At 37.3% G+C, this 8,281-nt stretch overlaps 1 pseudogene; it reads right to left on the bottom strand.

The window, feature by feature from the left end:
* Positions 1-2,392: 2,392 nt before the first annotated feature.
* LOC137754930 (large ribosomal subunit protein uL3 pseudogene) lies at positions 2,393-3,655 on the bottom strand (annotated as a pseudogene).
* Positions 3,656-8,281: the final 4,626 nt, after the last annotated feature.

The following is an 8,281-nucleotide window of genomic DNA, read 5'->3' as shown; positions in this document are numbered from 1 at the left end:
CTATAGATCAATTTGAGGAAAATGACATCTTAAAAGCACTGAATTTCTCAAAAGATGAACGAATTGTCTCTCTCCACTCTCCATTTATTTACATGTCTTTCAGTTTCTTTCTGTGGTATTTTGTAGTTTTCAGTGTACAGGTCTTGCATATCTTTTGTCAGATTTATCACTAAGTATTACATATTATTTTAATATTTTACCACTTCTAGTTATTATTAGTGGATGGGTTGGTCTGTATTATCTTATCCTCTATGGCCAGAAGAAGTCCTATGGTCACTTATTTTTCCTCATCTTACTTAACCTCTTGGCAATACCTCACTTAGCTGATCACTTCTTCATTCTTGAAACCATCTCTTGTCTTGGCCTCTGTAGCACCATATTCTCCTGATTTTTTTCTCTTATTCCTCCTTCTCAAACTGCTTTACTGGTCCTTACTTCTCTGTTTGACCTCAAAATATTAAAATGTCACAGGGCTTAACCCTATTTCTTCCATTTTTCTACTCCTACAGTTTCTCATTATGTATTCTTCAATGGCATTGTCCCATCTATTTGCTGACATCTACAGAATCTGTATCATTAGATCTGACCTCTCCAATGAGCTTAATTTGTACTGAGTACATTAATATTGAATGATCTATTTAAAAACTACATTTGAATACCCAAATGATTTCTTAAATTTAACGTATGCCTACCCTATATTTCCCTGATTTAAGTAAATTCTACCACAATTTACCTCGTTCTTTAATCCCTATAACCAAGTGTCACTCTTGAGTCTTCTCTGCATCCTCATGTTTAATTTCTCACTCACTCTGTTTGGTTCACCCTCAGATTACATTCTAAATCCATTCAGTTATTTTCATTTCCATTGACACCATTCTGGTCTAAGTCACAATTATTTCACCAGGATTACTCTTAATAAATTTCACTGTGTCAACTCTTGGCCTCTCACTGTCCTTTTCTCTGCAGAGAAACTGGGATGATCTGTCAAATGGATCCAATATAATCATATTACTTTCTTACTCAAGATGCTCTAGGAATTTCCCATTTCACTTGGGATAAAATCAGATTTCTTTTTTATGACTTGTAAAATTCTTAAATGATCTTACTCTGCACAATCATTGTTATCTTTTTATTCTACCACTTGCCACTTGCTTGACTTGGCCAAGCTCATCCTCCCCTACCTAAGGTGTTCACATATGATGTTTTCTCTGCCTTAAAACTTTAACTCCTGATTTTCCTATATCTGGATCCTTCTTTTTAGTATTCTGAGATCAAATACCGTATCCTCAGTGGGCATTCCTGACCTAGCCTAAATTAGTCCTCAACACTACTTCTAGTCAAAATAGTTTGAATCTTATTTCTATTTGAAATTATCTTGTTTATTTATTTGTTAATCTTATGCTACAACCGATTAAAATGTAAGCTCTAGAAGAAAAAAGTCTTTATTTTTCTGATTCACTATTATATTTCCAGTACCCAGAATAGGACATGGTGATAAATATTTATTAAATGAGTGAATGAAAATAAAAATTGTGAATAAATCAATCCTCCAGATATTTTTTTCATAGGACCTGCTATGAAACCAGATTTTGCATAATGGGCTGTGTAAGATTTCTTAGATTATTTTTATATATCTTTAATCATTATCTTGTTGATTTTGGTTGGAGGGACTTTAGCTGTTCGAGAACATCACTCTAACAAATCTTTGCAGCTTTAGATATCTAACTGATATTAAAAATTACTATCTGATTTGAAAATCATTTTTCTCATCCAGTCAATGATTAAGTGGTACCAAATAGAGTCAGAAAACTACAGTGCTGTAATTGAGGCTTTATTCAGCATGATCTATAGCCATTAATCAATACTTAAGTAATCCTCTTAAGAGTAATATTACTGGGGGACTTCCCTGGTGGTCCAGTGGTTAAGAATCCACCTTCCAATGCAGAGGACATGGGTTCAATCCCTGGTCAAGGAACTAAGATCCCACATGCTGTGGGGGTACTAAGCCCATGCACTCCAACTACTGAGCCCATGCACTCTGGAGCCCTAGTGCCACAATTAGAGAGAAGCCCACATGCTACAACAAAGAGCCTGCCCACCACAATGAAAGATCCCACGTGCCGCAACTGGGACCCAATGCAGCCAAAATAAATAAATAAATAAATTTTAAAAGAGTGAAAGATCCCACGTGCTGCAACTGGGACCCAATACAGCCAAAATTAATTAATTAATTAATAAGAGTGTTATTAAAGTTAATATTTATTACTTTATTTCCAAGGGTATTATATGATACTTTTCTTTGTTGAAATTAATACATCATCTTGGCAGTGATTTGCTGATCAGTAACATTAAAAATTTATCAGAGAAAGAACATTATGTAACTTCCCCCCCCCACTGGAAAATAATTTTATTGAGATTCTACCAGCTGTGCAATCTGTTCTGACATTAGGCCCCTTCTTCCTTTGCAATTCTGTCCTTCTTAAGGGGTCCCATGAATACTTTCTTCTCCTCCACAGTCTGGAAGCAACCATGGCCAAATTTGGAGGTGGTGTCAATAAACTTGAGGTCAGTCTTCTTCAAGGCCCACAATTGGGTCTGCACCAGCAAGGACTCACGCAGGGTGAGCACTTGCTTCTTGTTTCCTAGCACGCAGCCTTTGAGCATGACAAAGCCATTGGTCACTTCACCGCAGTGGACAAGGCCACACAGAGGTTTGATGCTCTTGTCAGACAGATCGTAATCAGTAGAGACATTTTTCTTGATCAGTTTGCGGTCCTTGATGAGGTAGCCCTGGCCAATCTTGTGGATCTTCTTGTTGATCTCGATGCAGTGATGGTAGCCTTTCTGTCTAGCCTGAGCCAGAGAGAAGGCCACCCGGGCAGGATGTCACGCCCTAATACAGGCAACTTTATGCAGCCCTTGGTGGGTCTTATGGGGCAGCTTCTTGGTGTGCCAATGGCTGGTGACCCTTATGTAGCCTTTGCCCTTGGTCACCCCAATGACAGCAATCATCTCATCCTGCCCAAACACTTGAATCATAGGGACCTGTCACTATAGCCTCTCGTCAGCCCAGTCCAGTTTTTCGGCCACAGTGACTCTGTTCACCTGGATCTCCATGAGGTGGACCTTCTTCTGGTTTATAGGAAGCAGGCACCTCTGGGTGTGGGCAATGACACAGATGACCTGGTAGTACTTCATGCTGCTGAAGTCCCTCTCCAGCTGCTTCTTGCCATTATGTCCTACCACTTCTTGCAGTATTTGGTAAAGGCCTTCATCTTACATTTATGCCAGTTTTTATAGAAGTGCCTTTTGCATTCATTGCTGAAATGCTCAGCAAAGATGGTCTTAAAGGTCTGGAGGCCTCGAGGTGTTTCCACATAGCCCACAATGCCCACAGTCACCACGGGCAGCGGCTCCACAATGGTCACAGCCTCCACAACTTCCTTCTTCTTCACCTTGCACCCTGGCCTATCGACCTCCCTCACCATGTGTGTCATGCCAGTCTTGTAGCCGAGGAAGGCTGTGAGGTGTACAGGCTTGGAAGAGTCATCTTTGGGGAAGCTCTTCACCTTCCCGTGGTGCCAGCTGCTGTGAGCTTCTGAGGCAGGAAGCCCAGGGACCCATGCCTGGGAGGGGAGAACTTCCAGGGAGACATCCTGCCATAGGATGCTGCCAGTAGAGCAACATTATGTTACTTTGGATTAATTTCCTCCCAGGGAACTCATGTTGATTCTCAATTATCCTCACTTTTTATCCTACATGGTCATTGCCCATTACTTTAACAATCAGTTCTCAAATTTATTAAAAATAGCACATTACTTTCCAGAATCTGCCATTTTGGAAATGGAATTGTGTATCTGTTTTTGGTCATAATATCATTCGCATTTCCATTGTTTTCCAAGAATAATGATAGTGGCCATGAAATTGTACCTTGAAATTCACTATTCTGAAAAGCAATTAGTCAAGACTGGAATGAATGGATTAATTTAAAGCCGACAAGTGATTTCTTATGAGTTCTCAACTTACTTTGAGCTAGAATCCCCTCTTTTTGATGTTTACTTTTTCATTCCTGTTAAAAAAGCTAGGCTGTAGCATGCCATAAATCTTCAAAGTGAAAATACTGGCATGGATGCTATACAGATCATATTTTGAACTTTGCTTTAAATTAGATTTCACGTTTCATTGAAAGCAGAGAATTTGAGGAAATGGGATACATTAAAGACAGTATATTTCATATGTGAATTATCTGCAACTTTAAACCTCACAGGGCAATTATGAAAGATGTTGAGAGCAGTGAAACAGGATAAGCTGTTTGTTTTGATAAGTAGTTGTGAAATCAGAGAAGAGGCACTAAGAACATAGAATAGAAAATAATGTTAAGGGATTAACGCTGATTCATTGATCAGGGGATACATTGACTAAGTTGGCAAGAATAATTAACAATGAATTATCTAAATAAAAAATTTTCAAGTTAAGAATTTTCTTTGAACTTTGGAAAATATTCACATAAACAAGCGTTTTAAACTATTTATGGGAAATTTTTGTTGATAAAGAAATAAAATATATATGAACAAATCCGTTAACAGTGAACGTAACCCTTACCTCCAAACAAACAAAGTCCAGTGACTGTAGATAACACCAGATTGTGATTGACTAACACTCAAAGAACAATTAAAAAATGTTTTCTTTCAAATAAATAATTTTATGCTTTTTATTCTTTTGACTATTCATTTCCTATAAATATCTAATGTACTGAAATATTTTCTTTGGTTATGAAACATTTTCTTAGACACTAACCTTCATGATAATTCCTTCTTTCTTCAGTTATGAGACAAGATTCATTCATTAAGAATAAAGTGTACACTAAAATTAACATGTATAAGAATGAACCCTGGAAAGGTAGACTCAAACATGGTAAATGTATGCAAGATTTTCTAATAAAAATTCCTAAGAAATATTTTTGTTTGTTAGAATTTACTATGGATTACGTTTTGAGAAGTTTTCCCCCTACATCTGGTTTTCAGTTCATGCATGATAAATTTATGCAGTCTAAGAATTACTATATTATTTATTTATAAAACTTTTCATGCTTATCTCTAAGCAAATTTGGTAAAGCTCAAGATATACATAAAATAAAACTGATAAACAAATCATAGATTGTAAAAAATGTGGAGAGAGGCACGTTAATATACTAAAAACTGTAGTTGAAGATTCAAATAAGATTTTTTGTCTCCTGGAAGTATTACAGAACATCTGTCCAACCCAGAGTCAGTTCTCACACAATGATAAAATATCAAAATTTTAAAACTCCTGGATGTCTATTGTAAGACTGGGCTTATGTCAACCGAGTAAGATAAACTGTTATAAGTATTTCCTGCAAAAATCCCTATTGTAAATGTGGAGGGGATATTTTGTTTAGAATAATTTACACCAATTGCATATGCCAATTAAATTTATGAGATAATTCATTTTTTTACTTTTGCCAAGGTTGAAAGAGTCTTAATTTTCCTATCCTTATTATTAAGCCTTGCTGAGAAGGCTCACTCTCTACCTTCTGACCCTTGAGTTGCCACTTAATGGAAAGGTTGACAAGGCTAAATCTCTTAAACAGGAAGAGGAGTAGAAAACCATAACTCCATGAATTCAATATTGAGAATGCAATCTGGAGCTTGAGAGAATAATTTGGCAAGGCTGTTAGAAGGAATATCCTGTTAACATTTGAAAAAATAAAATAAATAAATAAAAACAAATGTGGTCCTGAATTTTAAAATTCTATTTGTATCAGAGATTCAGAGAATGACATACAAACTAGAATGAAAGCTTGCCCTATGACTGTCAGAATTCTAACGGCTTTCTAAGCTGCCACATTGTGACATATATTCATCATAGAGTGAACAATAAATGCTATCAATAGGGAAAGATAAGAAAAATCAGAAGACACAAGAAAATTGGCTGGTTCTGCATGTTAATATCTTTCATTTGTATAGCATTTATTTACAAAATGCTTCTACATAAAGATTTTCAGTGTTGTTCAGCTTGCAAGAAGCCTCATACAGCATCTTCTGCACTTAAACCACAACTGTGACCAGCCTCTCTAAAGAGTCACAGCTCTGAGCAGTCATTAAAAAGTCATTTTCTTTTGGTAAGAATTTTTTTCAGGTTCTACTTTCCATTCTTTATTTTGAATCATTTGTCCATAAACTATACCATGTGTCAATGGGAAGACATTATGAGATTTTTAGTTAAGGGGGCACAGGATCTAGTTCAGAGTGCCTTCAAGCTGCTGGATATTATTAAGGTACTGAGGTGTGATAGGCAGAATTCTAAAAATGATCTGCAAGACTCCCTGAACAGTGTCTGGCACATGGTAAGTGGAATGAATGGATGAACAGAATTAATATTCTTGCTTTAATCTGGTGTTCTGATTTTCATCACTTGGCTTTGTATAATGATTATCACTCTCTTCCTAGGCCTTTAGGATGATTCTTTTGGATCAAGATATTACCTCAACTTCTGCCAAAAACTTCTTTTCTCTGTTACTTTCTGCTTATTAGCATAAAATTCTCTGCAGCCAAGCCCAACTCAGCATTTCCTGTATCATCACCCAATACAGACACAGACCATTGCTTCCATTTCTTTGGTAATCTCTCAATACAATTGGTTCAGTAAAGTCAAGAAAATATGAAGAACCAAGCTGGGGAAATAGCAAGAACAGAAGTCTACTGCCTCTAGAGAAGCTATATAGGAAATTACAGTTCAGGATGGGAGGACTGGAAGGTTAAACCACGAGAAACTGGCAATTTTGAGGTAGGAGATAGAAGGACCCCTGTGCTGGACAGCTGGTGTTTGTCAAGTGGAGTAAAATTTAAGCTTTGTTCTCACCTGGAAACTCCAAGGACAAAGCTAGTGGCAGAAGCTGAGCTCTGCTGAAGTAAAGAGATAAGATGACCACTCCTGAGGTCAAGGGAAACTTCTCTGTCTGCACATACACAGGAAGGCTCCTTGGGGGTCAAAAAGGGAGGGGGCCACCACCCCATAATCAGTGTGGATATGCACCCACAGGCCTCTGAAGTGGGATCCATCTTAGCGAAATGTTGTGCACGCGTGTTGGGGAGAGTCCTGGGACCAGTCAGGTGTGGAAAAAGAAACAAGATAATTGGCCAAAGGTAAACAAAGACCCGGAAGGACTGTCCTATATAAGTGCTTTAAATCACCTCCTTACTGCGCTCCTCATTCAGGATGGCTGCACTACTCTCCCAGTGTGTATTTCTGCCTAGCTTCTGACTTAAAGAAATAAACTTTTTCTCTGCGTGCTCTCCCATACTTTGTGCTGTGTCTCTAACAATAAACTTTGTACCTGTTTTTACAGTTTTTACCTCCTTGAAACATTCTTGCTTTCAAATGGGGGAAACAGCCAGGGCCATTTTGCTTCTAGCCTCTAGCCCCTGGTGGTCTAGCAGCTAGGATTCCTGGTTTTCATCCAGGTTACCCCGGTTCAATTTCTGGGCAGGGAACTAAGATCTCTCTTCAGGACCACTCACTGCTGTCTCTCCGAGATAATTTGGTAGATCTAAGGAGATACAAAGCCATAGACAGAAGAAAAGTGTTTTTAGCAAGAAACGGATTATAAGTGGGAGAAAGTGTGGTTGACATTAAAATTAGTCAGAATGTGAGAATGTACAGAATGAGGAATGTAAACAAGTAAAGGTCCAAATAGTGTCCTTTATCTGAGCACGCTCTGCCTGCAGACTCCTGTGCCCCAATTCATAATTTGAAATATCATTAATGTAGAAAGCACTTTATAAAATTTAACGTTTCTATTTCCAGGTGAAATTTGAAGTCTTCATTGGAGTAAATTAACTTCAATTTAACTTTGTACAGATTTTATTTTTTATTTTTATTTTCCTTAAAGGCAATAAGAATGGCACAACCTTACCTCTTCTTAGAAGAATATATTGCTTACATGTGTTAGAAGATCTTAAAGAATTCTCCTGTCACTTAGGGACATTTTAAGTTAAATAAGGTAAAACTACCTATGGGGGGTTTATTAATTCTGATAAATAAGATCTTCTCTAAGACAACTTTCAATTTCTTCAAGATCCATTGAAGAGTCTATGAAGAAACATTACTGTAATACCTGAAATAGCTCCCATCTCTTCATTTTAGGACAGCTTCTCTAATGCTCTCAAATGTGACATGAAAAAAAAATTACCTAGAATGCCCTTTTCTCATTTTCACTTCCTTCTTTCTTTCTGGGTAAAAATTCCCTTTCTGCTGAAAA

Source organism: Eschrichtius robustus, chromosome 20 (assembly GCF_028021215.1).
Source record: "Eschrichtius robustus isolate mEscRob2 chromosome 20, mEscRob2.pri, whole genome shotgun sequence".
In the NCBI taxonomy this organism is placed as follows: domain Eukaryota; kingdom Metazoa; phylum Chordata; class Mammalia; order Artiodactyla; family Eschrichtiidae; genus Eschrichtius; species Eschrichtius robustus.
This window is presented reverse-complemented; position numbering and strand designations above follow the sequence as displayed.